The sequence below is a fragment of the Prionailurus bengalensis genome, chromosome A3, assembly GCF_016509475.1.
Source record: "Prionailurus bengalensis isolate Pbe53 chromosome A3, Fcat_Pben_1.1_paternal_pri, whole genome shotgun sequence".
Lineage (NCBI taxonomy): Eukaryota > Metazoa > Chordata > Mammalia > Carnivora > Felidae > Prionailurus > Prionailurus bengalensis.
In genome coordinates, this window is record NC_057354.1 from 114,003,076 (window position 1) to 114,018,545 (window position 15,470).

Below are 15,470 nucleotides of genomic sequence, written 5' to 3' on the forward strand. Positions count from 1 at the left end.
CCATACAAATATGCTTTCAGCCCACTCGCAGCTGGAGTTCATCACTGCACGAAATACTGCACCAGGTAAAAAGGGGTAGCTTCTACTGACAAATACTACTGCCTCTTGGATTTCCCAGGTAGCCTACTAAGAAAGGGTTCGTATTGCATAGGAACTTACAGACAACATGATGGGGGCAAAAAGCTTCACAGGAATCTTTCCAGCTATACCAAGCACAAATAAACAGAAAGTGTTTTTACGCTTTGCCAACTAGCTCAGACAGAATTTAAGGAGAAAAAGTTATTAGGGTTGAAAGGAAATTGGCAAGAGATACATATGGCCTGAGGCATCTTTGTTCAAGAGTAGAACTGAATGTCCTTTCAATTAGCATGCTAATGCTACAGAAGGACCCTGTCCCTCACTCTTTCCCAGCCGACTCTGACATTTTTTTTTTTTTTACTATTTCTTTCTTTCTGTTTTCTCACCCAGCTTGTGCATACTTAGAATATGGCATCTGGGGGTGCCTGGGTGGCTGAGCCGGTTAAGTGCCTGACTTTGGCTCAGGTCACGATCTCACGGTTCCTGAACTAGAGTTCTGAGTTGGACTCTGTGCTGATGGCTCAGAGCCTGGAGCCTCTTTCAGATTCTGTCTCCCCCTCTCTCTGACCCTCCCTTGCTTGCACTCAGTCTCTCTCTCTCTTAAAAATAAACATTAGGGGCGCCTGGGTGGCGCAGTCGGTTAGGCGTCCGACTTCAGCCAGGTCACGATCTCGCGGTCCGTGAGTTCGAGCCCCGCGTCAGGCTCTGGGCTGATGGCTCAGAGCCTGGAGCCTGTTTCTGATTCTATGTCTCCCTCTCTCTCTCTGCCCCTCCCCCATTCATGCTCTGTCTCTCTCTGTCCCAAAAATAAATAAACGTTGAAAAAAAAAATTAAAAAAAATAAATAAATAATAAACATTAAAAAAAATTTTTTTTGAAGAATTTGGCATCTGGCTCAGTGTCATGCTGGGTATCTATGGTTGTGCCTGCACGGTCCTTCCTCCTGTGATCTGTTTCCCCCCCCCACCCCAAACACTGAGGGATGGGCTGCTTGCCTTTGGGGGTATGCCCTTGACCTAGTCCTTCTTTAGAGTATTTTGGCATGGAACCAAGGAAGGAGAGGCAGCTCCTCTTTACTAGTGAAGGGTCAGACATAAATCCAGGCCCACTGTGTGAAAAATAAAACCAAACTCTGAAGGCAACACACAGAAAAAGGGAGAGGAGAAAGTGCGGGTGGCACACTACCCAACTGGTTCCAGGGCCTCTGGACCAACCACAGACTTGCCCCACTGGAAACTGGTTATGGAAGCCCTACATCTGCTCCTTGGCCCAGGCTAGCCAGGCTTGGATTTCTATCTTCGGAGTTCTAATATATCATAGATTCATAAAAATAGGTGGAGCTTACAGAGGATATCTGGTATAGCCCTCTGACTCTGTGGTAGGGTCCCCTCCTTAAAGAAAAAAAAAAAAACCTCAAGGCAACCTGGTTATATGCTTACAGGAGAACATCCCTCATGACCTTGTAACATGAGACCACTTAATTAGACTACATGTTTGTATGTTACCATATCTAGGAGACAAAGAAGTGAAAAATATATTAAAAAAATACTGCGCTATGTGGTGTTCAAGGGTCAGTTCTTCAGGTATGAACCCAATTGAGCAGTACCAGCAGGAATAAAATTTCTTCTGGGAAAGAAAAGCCTCAGTGTCATGACTCCCTGTGCGAGAATCCTGCTACATTAGTTGGGGACTCGCGCCCAGGATTCGGAGACCGTGCATTTCCACCTCGTTTGCCACCAGGGATACAAACCTCAGGGCACTGGGAGAGGTGACCTCACCTAGCGCCAGCCTTACCTGGTGTCAGCAGACTGCTTGATCCACAGGAGACTAGCCCTCCTAGCACGCTAGGGCAAGGACCTCATGTGTGCCAACAGAACCTGTGAGGTCCAGGAACCAGCTCAGGGAGCACCCATCAGACAGGTAAGAACCCAGGTTTGTTTTGGCAGATCTGCCCCTAAGAGGCAGAAGGGGAGCCTGATCACCTCCCAGAGTTGCCCGAGTAGTTCCAGAAGGGACAAGGAATGAAGCTGCAACTCTAAGGCCCTGGGTGCTGGGTGGTGGGTTGGAGTTGCCGTGTGACTGTGTGTGGGGACTTATCTCTCATTCATTTCCTGGGTTGATGACTATGATAATCAGAGCCAACTATCCCTGGTTATTCCACCTCAGAATGGGGACTTTAAGGAATATTCCCAAGCAGCTGCTGAAACTCCTTTTGTTTCGGGGAAATTCCCTGTCTTCTCCAGACTGACACGGACTCCCTAATTCCACTAGTTGAAAACAAAACAAAAGAAACCAGGAGTCTGCTCCTCTGTCTGAGTTGACAAGATTGAAAACTGGGATGGGGCGCCTGGGTGGCTCAGTCGGTTAAGCATCCGACTTCAGCTCGGGTCACAATCTCACGGTCCGTGAGTTCGAGCCCCGCGTCGGGCTCTGGGCTGATGGCTCAGAGCCTGGAGCCTGTTTCCGATTCTGTGTCTCCCTCTCTCTCTGCCCCTCCCCCGTTCATGCTCTGTCTCTCTCTGTCTCAAAAATAAATAAAACCTTAAAAAAAAAATTTAAAACTGGGAAATCTCTCTCTCTCTCTCTCTCTCTCTCTCTGCCTTCTGCTGGCACCTCTCCTCTTCTGCCTTCCCTTCCCCTCCTTTTCTGCATCACCTGGGGGGCGGCCTGCATAACTGGCTCCTCAATGCCTCAGGCACTATCAGCTCCTCCTCCCACCCTAGAGGTCACAGAGTGAAGATCGCCCCCTTCAGATTTCCCCACTGGTGCCCCAGGTAAAAAATAGACAATAGGGAACAAATCGATTAACTTTTAAATGGACACAGACAGAACAAATTTGATATTTAAATGGATTTAAGTCTGTTGGTTTAAAGTAGACATGTCTTTAGAGTTATCAGCATTAAATATATAAAACTTCTTTCTACCTAAGGTTTTCTAAAGGTCAAATAAGCTTATTATCTCTTTCGCAATTTGTCAGCAAAAAGGCAACTTAAAATGATGGTTAATTTTGTCTGTCTCAAAGTTCCCATGCATAATTGTTAAGATAGCTTTCAAAGTCTTTGGTAACCTAAAGCGTTAGTTAAAGTTTTGTTTGCATGATAACTGGAGATTGAATTCACTGGATATCTAACGAGATAAGAGGCTAAAGAACTAATTACTAGATGTAGGTTTGTGCTTCTGACTTGTTGCAGAGAAACTAAGGATATTTAGATCTGTGGGAAAGCATGCTTTATGCTTAATGGATTCATAAGTTTGCCATCTAAAAAAATTCTGATGTAACATAGAGTTCACCATTGATTACTACTTAGTTTTCACTGGAGACTAAGGTTTCTAAGAGTTAAAATTCTGCTAAATGTAGTCAAAACTGAAAAAATTAAGAAAAGCAACTCTGTATGCAGAAAAGTAGGTGATATGAAAGAAAGACATAAGAAATGGAGATATATTTTTGTTGGGACAAAATCTAAATTCAAAGAAAAGTTGTAGAAGGTTTGTGAAGTAAAGTCTTTAAAAAGAAATTTTATGTGTGGTCAGGACAGACTAAGATTAAAATAAATGTATTTTATTTTTTTTTTTATAAATTTTTTTTTCAACGTTTATTTATTTTTGGGACAGAGAGAGACAGAGCATGAACGGGGGAGGGGCAGAGAGAGAGGGAGACACAGAATGGGAAGCAGGCTCCAGGCTCTGAGCCATCAGCCCAGAGCCCAACGCGGGGCTCGAACTCACGGACTGCGAGATCGTGACCTGGCTGAAGTCGGACGCTTAACCGACTGCGCCACCCAGGTGCCCCAAAATAAATGTATGTTAAAAGTACACTGGGTTAAGATTAAAATTCCTCCTTTGATCCAAAGGCCGGGAAAATGATGGCAATACCCTTGGCGCTGGCCTCCAAATCCTCCACATTTGTGTTGTTCCCATTTAGCAGAAGACTGGATGCCTCTGCCATATGAGAGAGGGATGATATATGAAGGGCTTTTACTAAGATACATGGGAGCTATTTTACTAAACTTAGCCCATTGTATGCAGAAAGTGGATATCCACATGGCTGAAACATATTTATGTGGGCATTGTTGAAAAAGGCAGGGGAGGGGCGCCTGGGTGGCGCAGTCCGTTAAGCGTCCGACTTCAGCCAGGTCACGATCTTGCGGTCCGTGAGTTCGAGCCCCGCATCAGGCTCTGGGCTGATGGCTCAGAGCCTGGAGCCTGTTTCCGATTCTGTGTCTCCCTCTCTCTCTGCCCCACCCCCGTTCATGCTCTGTCTCTCTCTGTCCCAAAAATAAATAAACGTTGAAAAAAAATTTTTTTTTTTAAAAAAAAAAGAAAAGAAAAAGGCAGGGGAATAGACCTTGACTTTGGCCCTTTAATCCCCTCCCTGAACAGCCAATGATCAATATGTAAGTTACTATTGGGCCAAAATAAAATGAGTGCATCCTACAACAACCAGGAAAGTCTTGCTTGGTCACAGTCCATACCCCCAAGGTCCTGCAGGGGGGAAATGGAGCAGGAAGAAAAAAAAAAGGAAAGACCAGGTCAGCTCTCAGAGGTAGGGTCAAGCCTGGGCAAGAATGACTACTCCCAGCGCCTCACAAGACTGAAAGGGCTTTGGCTGCCAGTCGCATAGCCAGCCAAAAACAAGGGGCCAGGAGATGAGTTTTCTCCTGGTCAGCTACAGGAAATTGAGATAAAGGACAACTTTCTTCCTTTTTCCTATAGAGGGTAATTTCCCAATCAAGTCCATTACTCCTTTGGAATGCATTATGATTAATTTTCTTTTGCACAAAGGCTTGGCCCCAGTACAAATTGGAAGAGGGAACCTGGCCACCAAAGGGAAATATCAATGACAATACTATCCTACAATTGGGTTTGTTTTGCAGATGTGAAGAGAAATGGGGAGAATTCCTCTGTGTTCATTGTTGCAGGGCCTTAGGAAAAAAAAAACAACCGAGATATACGTAAGCAATGTAAGGTGGATCCTAATTTAATGGTAACCCTCTCTAAAGTCCAGCAATCAGGAGGGCAAACAACTAAGGGCCCCTTACCTGTACCCAAAACAGACCTAGAGAAGGATGAAGGGAAGTCTCCCACCTCAACCTCCTCCTCCTCAAGTCCTCAATCCCTCTCTCTATAGATAAAAAATATATAATTCTGCTCCCTGCTACCCACCTTATCCAGGCCCTCCTTGTGATGTAACAGACATGTTTCCCTTACAAGAAGCTAGAATGCCAGAAGGAAAAACCTTTACATTACAAGGTTTAAGACAGATAAAAGGAGATCTAGGTAAATTTTCTGACTGGATAAGTATATAAAGTCTTTTCAGAATATTACGTATGTTTTTGCGTTGACTTGGAAAGATATAATGATTTTGTTAAATCAGACTCTTAATGAGACAGGTGCTTTGAAAAAAATTAAGGAAATCTAAGATTTAGCCCTTAAATTATGCTAAATTAGCCACTATTTTATAAACACAAAATGAGAGCCTGATGGCCTTCCTGGAGAGGTTGAGGGAGGCTTTCATTAAATATATGGCTATCTCCCCCGCCACTCCTAAGGCTGAGACGATTTTAAAGGACAAATTTGTCACCCAACCAAGCCCTAGATATTAAGAGAAAATGCAAAAACTGGCTGTTGGCCTGGCAGGGACCCTGGAGGAGCTCTTATGAGCTGCCAATTGGGTACATTACAACCAAGATCAAGAGGAGAATAAGAATAAACACACACACACACACACACACACACACACACACACACACACACACGAAAGGAGGCTTAAAAAAAAAAAAAAGAAAATCTAAGGACTTAGTTGTAGCCTTATGTACTGCCAGACCGGACTTCCCGAGGTCCTGGCACCAAGTGCCATTTATATGGCCATTCAGAGCACTGAAATGAAAACATCCTCAAAGGGGACAACCAAAATGAAAACCCTGTAAGCCATGTCCCTTATGTGGAGACCATCACTGGAGATCTGAATGCCCCTGGGGACCGCTCTCTGTGAGGGCTCAGATAACCAATGTCCCTGGAAGGGACTAACCGGGGCCTGGGGCTCTTCACGGTGGCTCCCCTAAACCAACTGTCTATCAGAAACCCAGAGCCTTGGGTAACTCTAAATATAGAAGGAAAATTAGTTGATTTCCTTCTGGATGCCAGAGCTACCTTTTCTGTCCTCCTTTCTACTCCAGGCCAACTATCCAAATGCAGCATGACCATTAGAGGCATCTCCGGAAAACTTTTAACTAAATTTTTCTCTCAGCCCCAGAATGCGTATGGGAAACCTAACTTTTTCTCATTCTTTCCTGATGATGCCAGAGAATCTTACTCTCTTGCTACAAAGGGACACTGTAACTTAATTAGAGACTATGGTGCTACTGACTCCACGACAGATAACAATCATGTGAGTTTTCGGAAATTACTGGATATTGTAGGCTGTAGATACCAAGGTTCAGGAAAATAGTTTGCCTGCTATACCGAATATTAAAGGAGACTCAATCCCATCTACTCTCCCCCCAAAAATAAACTGGGGTCTGATTCCTAGACACTGTCTCCAGCCCTTGGAATGGTTACAAACAGAGCAGGGCAATTACTATTCCCAAGTTCACAGAGCTAAAAGATCATTAAAGCACAGCATCAGGACTTTCATTTAGGGAGGGACAAACTTATCAAATGGCCCAAAGGATGTTTACTGAAAAAAAAATTTGTCAAGGACCGTTCTGCAAGTAGTATCAGCCTGTGAAGTGTGTCTTAGGAACAATCGTTTCAACCACAAACTTGCTCTCCCAGGCAATCAAGAAACTGGAGGCCATCCAGAAAAGGCTGACCGTTAAGTTTCACTCATCTGCCAAGGTCAAAAAAATTCCAACATCTGTTGGTATGGGTTAACACTTTTACTAATTGGGTAAAGCCCTTCCCCATACAAGACAGAAAAGGCACAAAAAGTAATAAAAATTCTGCTTTATAAAGTAATACCCAGGTTTGGCTTACCTAAAAATTTACGAATTAATAATGGTAGATGGCTACCTTGACTCTTTCTCTAGTAGAAGTCCTGGCTCTTGGAAAACTTTTACACCTCAAAATAAAGCAAACTGTCTACTTATACTCAGCAAAACTATAAATAAAACCTCACAAGCATTAGATGCTTTAAACATTTTTTTAAATTTAGTTAGAGCCAAACTCTCAGAAACAGAGCCACCATTAATTATTTACTGCTCCTCTATCACCTGGGTTATGAGAGATCCCCAACATGTGTTGTCTACAATGTCAGGGTCTCTCCTAGTTATTTGTCAGGTTTGGAAACTGTAGACATTATCTTAAGATGCCACCTTATTGGTCAGTATAATCTTTACTTTGTGTTTTTCTCTGTGTCTGCTAATGTTTATACTACCTCATGCCTGCCAGCCTTCCTGTAAAACCATACTGTGGGCCACTGGACTGACCCTTGCGTAGACTCTAACTGCTGTACCCCTATACCGTCCCTTATCAGCGTGAAGAAGCCAGAACAGTCATCATCCTTGTTCTCTAACAGCAGTTACAGGCCCTGTTCCAGGGGAGAAATAAATAGGGAAAGGGTGAACATTAGGCAGGAAGAGGTAAGGGATCTTCAGGGAGGCAGACTGCAGCTGCAGGTGGGAGGCTGAAGAAATATCTGGGGTTCTCCCCTTATGAAATCCTTTATGGGCACCCTCCCCCCATTATCAAGGGCATAAGGAGGGGATCTAAATGAGATAGACAACCTAACCCTACGACAACAGATGCGGGCCCTTGGCTCTACCCTAACCACTTTACACCATTGGGTCAGGGAGCAATTACCTGTGAATCTGACCACAGACACTCACCCCTTTACACCAGAAGATTCAATATGGATAAAGGAGTTAAATGTCCAACCTCTAAAACCCCTCTGGAGGGGCCCAGTCACTATCATTTTGTCCACCCCTGCTGCAGTAAAGGTAGCCAAAGTGGGTCCCCGGATTCACTACAGCAGAGTGAAGCCAGCGTCTCGAAACTCAGAATGAATTCCTGATCCATCAACACTGTGCAAGCTGACCATACAGAAGAAGCAATCTGCAACTCCAGAGACTACGGGACACTGCAGCCCTGCTTTAGTCACTCCAGAAGCAGACTAATTTACGCACAGCAGAAGCTTAAGGAATCGATGGTCTGATGCAACAAAAGACTGTCCTTATTTTCCATATGTTTCCTTACTATGATGCACTGTCACACTTTGTTTCTCACTATTATTGTGATTCTTGCTCTACTCTTTGCCATAGGATTGGCCGAGGCCACCCCGACCAGTTGGAAATGTGGTGAGAGGTTTCTGTTAACATTCACCTTCCTTTTGTGGATAGGATACTTCATTGGTACCAACATGGGGAAACAATGGCCATAAGAGACTAGAAAATTAGATCCCCACAAACCTTGTAGTAAAACAAAATACTCCTGTGTTACAACCGGGGTTTGGCTTCTCAAAAACTCAATTATTAGGAAAAACTGTCTTGCCTAGTGGGGAAAAAGTTCATCATTGTCTCTGTTAAAAACTTAACATGCCTATGCCAAAGATTCTGTAACTCAACTGCCTGAAAAACCCAATGGTGGGGGACCCCAGATCACCTTGAGCCAGGCCCCCTCCCCTTGTCTAACTTCTCTCATCTCCAAGAGGACTGAGACAATGTCAACGCAGCCATCAAATGGCAGGTCCCAGATGGACTATACTAGATATGTGGAAGGACAGCCTACATAGTACTTCCCTCAGTCAGGTCAGGGTCAGGTGTGCTGGAAACTATTCATCCCTCTTTCTTCCTGCTCCCCACTGCCAGAGGGGAACATTTGGGAGTCCAAGTGTATGGGGACACGGAGACTCAAAGGAAGCAGCATGCCTTACAAATTGGCAATTAAAAAGATGATAAATGGCCTCCCAAGGATATAATCCAATATTATGGCCCTGCCACCTGGGCAGAGGATGAGTCCTGGGGCTACTGCACTCCTATTTACATGCTAAACCACATAATCAGACTACAAGCAGTTATAAAAATTATAACCAATAAACCTGCTAGATGTCTTAACTGACTAGCCAAACAACAAACCAAAATATGCAATGCCATCTATCAAAATCGCTTGGCCTTAGATTACCTACTTGCTTCTGAGGAAAAAGTTTGTAAAAAGTTTAACCTAAACAACTGCTGCCTACAGATAGATAATGAGAAAAAAGTCATAGAAGAGATCACAAATCAAATGAAAAGGATTGCTCATGTCCCCGTCCAGACCTGAAACGGATAAAATCCCAGGGAGTTATTTAGAGGAAGATTTTCAACTTTCAGGGGATTCAAAACTCTCCTAAAAATTATCCTCCTAATTCTGGGAGGTTGCTTAATCCTACCTTGCTAAGCTCCCCTGGTTGTATGGTCTGTCTCCAGTCTCATTGAGGCCATGATTTAAAAAGGTTAGGGGCGCCTGGGTGGCGCAGTCGGTTAGGCGTCCGACTTCAGCCAGGTCACGATCTCGCGGTCCGTGAGTTTGAGCCCCGCGTCGGGCTCTGGGCTGATGGCTCAGAGCCTGGAGCCTGTTTCCGATTCTGTGTCTCCCTCTCTCTCTGCCCCTCCCCCGTTCATGCTCTGTCTCTCTCTGTCCCAAAAATAAATAAACGTTGAAAAAAAAAAAAAAAAAAATTTAAAAAAAAAAAAAAAAAAAAAAAAAAGGATAGCCACTCATGTAATAATGTTATAAAAATATAAACACCTAAATCAAGATGATGCTTTTTGACCCAAAACAGAGAGGTCCGAGCATTAAAGGGGGTAATGTGGTAGGGTCCCCTCCCTAAGGAAAGGAAAAAAAAAAAAACTCAAGGCAACCTGGTTATACACGTAAGGGACAACATCCCTCATGACCTTGTAACATGACACCACTTAATCATACTACATGTTTTATGTTACCATATATGGGAGACAAAGAAGCGGAAAATACATTTAAAAAACTACGCCATGTGGCATTTGGGGCTCAGTTCTTCGGGTACGAACCCAACTGACCAGTGCCGGTAAGAATAAAGTTCTTCCCGGAAAGAAAAGCCTCAGCATCACGACTCTCCATACAAGAATCCTGCTACAACTCCAGGCAAGAGGATCCTTAAAATGAGGAAGGTGGCTACCATTCTTAAGCCTCCCCAAGGAAAGAAGGCCCACTCTTCCTTTCATAGCCTTTATTCAGTAGTTAATCAACCTTAAGTATTTCTTTATCTTTCTGTTGACCACCATGTCTTTCAAGCTTCCTCACTAGAATTCTCCATTCCCTCAGGTCACCAGGTAAGCTCGGGAAGTACTTAAGCTTGACAGGCCCTTGTTTGCATGGCTCATGGAGGTGAAGCTGTTCCTCACGCTCCCTCTCCAGAACTGAATCCTCAGGGTCTTCCCTTAGAAGACATTCTTATTCACTGCCTACATGGCCCAAGATGGAACCTCATGGGAGACTGGCAATAAAATCATTTAATTGGCTGATAGTAGAAAACAGATCAGCACTGTTTGTATAAGCAATGCTTTTTTCTTTAAACACAGAGATTTGGTTGTCATGTGGCTTTTTTCCCAACACATTTAAACATTCTGCATAAGACCTAATTCCAACCTTTCTTTTCAGGCTGTTTCTTCTTCTCCTTCTCCTTCTTCTTCTTGGGATCTGTTTGGATACTTTAATCTTTCTCAAAATGTAGAGCCATAACCTCAAAATGACATGTGGCTAAGGCCTTGAACAGTGGCTAGAGGAGTGAGGACTTACTTCTCAACCCCTGTATGCCAGGCCATTAATACATCCAAGTATCAAGTTTGAGTTTAAAATAACATGGTGACCTTTCCTTCTATGGTGCTAAAACTTTCTAAGTCAAAACGTGTGCCCAGGGCTCACGGACAATCTCTCAGGAGATGGATGTCACCTTGTTCAATAAAATGGACATCACAGCCACAAGCCCATACCCAATACAGGTCTCACATCTCCCATGCTACAACAAGGGCTCTAAGACTGAAAATGCTGCCATTCTTCTGGAGGCCCATCTAGGGCCCAGACCTCCTCCAGGGCCTTTCTGATTTTTGAGGAAATACACTCAGAGCCTTGGATGGGTCCCTCATTCTTTGGCAACTAGCCCAAGTTGGAAGAGACCTGTTTGGGCAGCTGTCATCCCAGAAACATTGATTCATAATTCTCTTTGGATAAGCATTTTTGATACATCTCTGAGTATACTTTCTGTGCTAAGACTGGACCCTTCCTTGCTGCAGGAGGGAAAGTTTGGGCAGCATTAGTGAGATTCAGCTTTCAGCAATCCTCCCGTCTCTTGGGCCCCTACCAGTTTCCTCCACCCATGGGGATGAGGAGGCTCACAGCTGTCAAAATGCAAAAGATGGCTCAGCCGGCAAGGTTGTGAGTAGTTGGCTTAGGCAGCAACTTGATAATTACAGGAACTAATCTTGGTAAATGTAGTCAGCAGAGAATCAGGGGTGGTTTTAGTTCGTTTGTTTGATCCAACAAGCTCCTAGCAGGTTAAAAATTCCTGAGACAACTGAGTATTTGACAACCATTAATGAAGCTGCCCAATAAAGCCCTTTAGGGACACAAGAGAAAAGGACAATGTGACCAGTGACATTCTCAACGTCCCAAGCACTTCTGGTACAGAAGGGCTGGGAGACATGTAATCTATATTAGGGGTTTTGTCAATGACTTTAAGAATAATAATACAAAAGGGGTGCCTGGGGTGGCTCAGTTGGTTAAGCATCCAACTTCTGCTCAGGTCATGATCTCACAGTTTGTGGGTTCGAGCCTGTGCTGACAGCTCAGAGGATGGAGCCTGCTTTGGATTCTGTGTCTTCCTGTCTCTCTGTCCCTCCCCACTTGTGCTCTGTCTCTCTCTCTCTCAAAAATAAATAAACATTAAAAAAAATGTTTTTAGGGGCGCCTGGGTGGCGCAGTCGGTTAAGCGTCCGACTTCAGCCAGGTCACGATCTCGCGGTCCGTGAGTTCGAGTCCCGCATCAGGCTCTGGGCTGATGGCTCGGAGCCTGGAGCCTGTTTCCGATTCTGTATCTTCCTCTATCTCTGCCCCTCGCTCGTTCATGCTCTGTCTCTCTCTGTCCCAAAAATAAATAAAAAGTTGGAAAAAAAAATTAAAAAAAATGTTTTTAAGAATATAATACATCTGATTTTCACTTAGATTATTTATCCGAAGAGCTTCCTGGATGGATGCAATGAAGAAACCATTGGTGGCATAGTAGTCAGGAAGTCAGTTATGGGATGGCTGGCCCTGGGAATTGGGAATTCCTTCTCCTTCCTCACTGCCCCCTGCTACCGCTGCCGCCAAGATCTGTGAGCCCTCGTCATTTATTATGTTGAGTTTTCTATATATGGAAACACTTTGGGAGGAAATTTTCCACACTTAGAAAGTCGTTAACCCTGAGTCTCTAATACATGCATTCTTCCATGCCATTACTTTATGCACTGAAAGGTTTATTGTTGAGAATGTTCATTCTGGATGCAGTGGAACTAGGGAGGCAAGGCCATCCCCCTCCCCAAAGGTTCTGGTCCCTGGTATGGGAAGATACTGAAATGTAGACCTCAGGGAGTTCCTTAAGCCCTGCTGCAAGTGTGTGCCCTGCCCTTCTCCAGGTTGTTTGTTGTGACTTCTGGATAGCGAGATGGAGATAGGCTGCTTTTTCAGAGTTGAGGCAAGTGTCCTCTGTGCTTCTACAGTTAGGAGCTTAGCTCAGGTTCTGAAAGGTTTCTCTCCTTCTCTCCCTCATACTGGGAATGAGCAAGTCATAGGAGCAACTCATACAAGCAAGCCAAGAGGGATTTTAGGGGCACCTGGGTGGTTCAGTCAGTTGAGTGTCTGACTCCTGATTTCGGCTCAGGTCATGATCTCACAGTTCATGGGATCGAGCTCAATGTCAGACTCTGTACTGACAGCATGGAGCCTGCTTGGGAGTCTCTCTCTCACTTGCTCTCTCTCTACCCCTCCTCTACTCATTCTCTCTCTCTCTCAAAATAAATTAAACACATTTTAAAAAAGAATAAAAAGAGGGATTTTATAAATGACAATTTCTTATTCTCATGACAAAAGAAAGACATTAATTTCAGGGAAACACAGACATGAAAAAGTGTCATAAAGAAATCACATTAATGCCTAATTAAGGCCTACATCTTCTCCAACTTTCCTCTGTGCATGTATAATATTGAAAGCGATCGTTTACTGGGAGCTCAGGTCCTGGCCTGTGTGGCTCACATCCATCATCCCACGGGTTCCACGCCAGTCTACTGGTCACTTGGCTGTGTCCCAGCATGGGGTATGGACAGAGTAGGGGCCTCACTCTGCCACCTCAAGCTGTGGGATCTCCAGCAGGTCGGTGAGCGCCCCCGGGGCCACATTGTCAAATGTGAGCAATAAGAGTGTAGCATCATATGGGCTGTCCACAGAATTAAATGAGTCAAAACATGTAAAATGTTTACTGCTCACTACCTGTGAGTCCCCAGCTCAGTGGAGTCATTGACTATCTCCTTTTTACAGAGACATGTTCAGAGAAGTCAGGCACTTGGCTGAGGTCCCATGAGTATTAAGTTATTAAGTGACAAAGCCAGCCGTGAAACTTCAAATCGCTTCTGACTCCAGGTCCTTTTTGATATCACATATGTGTGTGCACGTGTGTATGTCTGTGTCTGTGTCTGTGTGTGTCTGTGTCTGTGAAAGAGAGAGAAAGGAAAAGAGATTCTCCCCATTGACTCTCTATTGTAAACCTCTGTAGGTTACTGTATAATAAGTACACCAGCACCCGGAAGTGCCCTGGACCTGGTCTTAGTCAGTGGGGAGAAGCCTGTCTGGTTTCATTCAGAGCCACGAGACACTCAACCTCTAAATCCACCAGAATTCCCCAGGGTTTTGTTGTACAGATTGTGAGTCAGGAGATCAGGGTGGGGCTGGACACTCGGCATTTCTAACACGTCCCCAGGTGAGGCTGGTTGCTGCGGGTCTGGGAACCACACTGCAGCCAGGTTTCCCAGAATGGTGGCCAGTGAACGTGCTTTATCCTGCACCTTCTTCCTGCTGACTCTTCTATTGACACCAGTCACCTCCAATCTTCCCTCACACCCTGAGTCTGAAATTCTGAGTCCCTCTACATCTCTCATCACAACATGAGATCTCCCGAGGAGGGTTCCCTGCTGAAGCATGGGTGGGCCCACCTGGCAGTGGTCCTGCTCACGTTTCAACCCTGCAGGCTCTGCACAAACACTCTTGGACTGCTGCTGGTCCACGTTGTCTGAGATACTTCTGGGGGCACGTTTGTGTTTATGGATTCCAAAGAAAACAGTGTGCACTCTGTGCCCAACCTGGGGGTGGTAGGCAGCATGGCGGCTGAAGGGGTGGACACAGCTTGGTGAAGGAATCATCTGCCTTCTGCCAAGAGGCCCGGGGGCTCTGACCCCATCCATTCAGAAGCCTCTGCAGTCCTGATGTCATGGGCTGCTCCACAGATCACGACTCCCCCCAGTTTCCCGTCTGGTGCCATCTGGAAGCTCATCCCTCGGACAGGACATCCTTCAGCCCATAGAGAGGAAATGACACCTGACACCCTCCGTGGAAGTTCCAGGTAGGGTCAGAGAGTATGACAGACACACAAGGAACTCTGACTGTGGTGATCTACACGGGTGTTTGTTCACGTGAGTAGAACAATCCCAGCCGCCTGAACCTCAGACATAAAGGAAAATTCTGTCTTTAAAAAAGTCTTTCAGTGTGATTTTTCCATGATGTGACCAGCTTTTCATTCCATGGTTCACCCCAGCAGACAGCAAGTAGGTCCTGACAAGACAAGAAGTGGGGGAACGGCACCCTGAGAATGAGGAGTCTCTTCTTCCTTTCTTCCTCAGGGCACATTCTGTCCCCAGCAGGTAATATCCGTTGGCACTGGTTGAGTTTGCTGCTATTTTCACCATTTGCGAATTAGCTCCCTGTCTACTGGGAATTTTCCATGGTGACATAAATCTCCAAGCCTCATACTAGCCTCCAACTCACTGCTACCTCAATTAGAACCAGTGAAATATTTGGAAATTCCCATGGCCTCAGCCAAGACCTTAATGGAGTGGGTTTTTTAAAGTTCCGGATTCCCTTCTTTCCATGCCAGCCAAAGACGCATTTCCCGGGCACATCACACCCCCCTCAAAATATAAACCCCCTTTAAGCCTGCCTATTTAGGCCCTGAACCTAGCATGAGAATACTCCATGCACAAAAATAAGCATAGCGGGAAGGTCGTTTATTAAGCTACACCTGCCAGTGTTAGGGAAACTTCCTGTTACCAGATATCTGAGAACAGGGTCAGGTCTGGTCCCTCCAGCCCTTGCGGTCAAGACACGGACTCAGAACCGGAAATCTGACCACTGGGGCC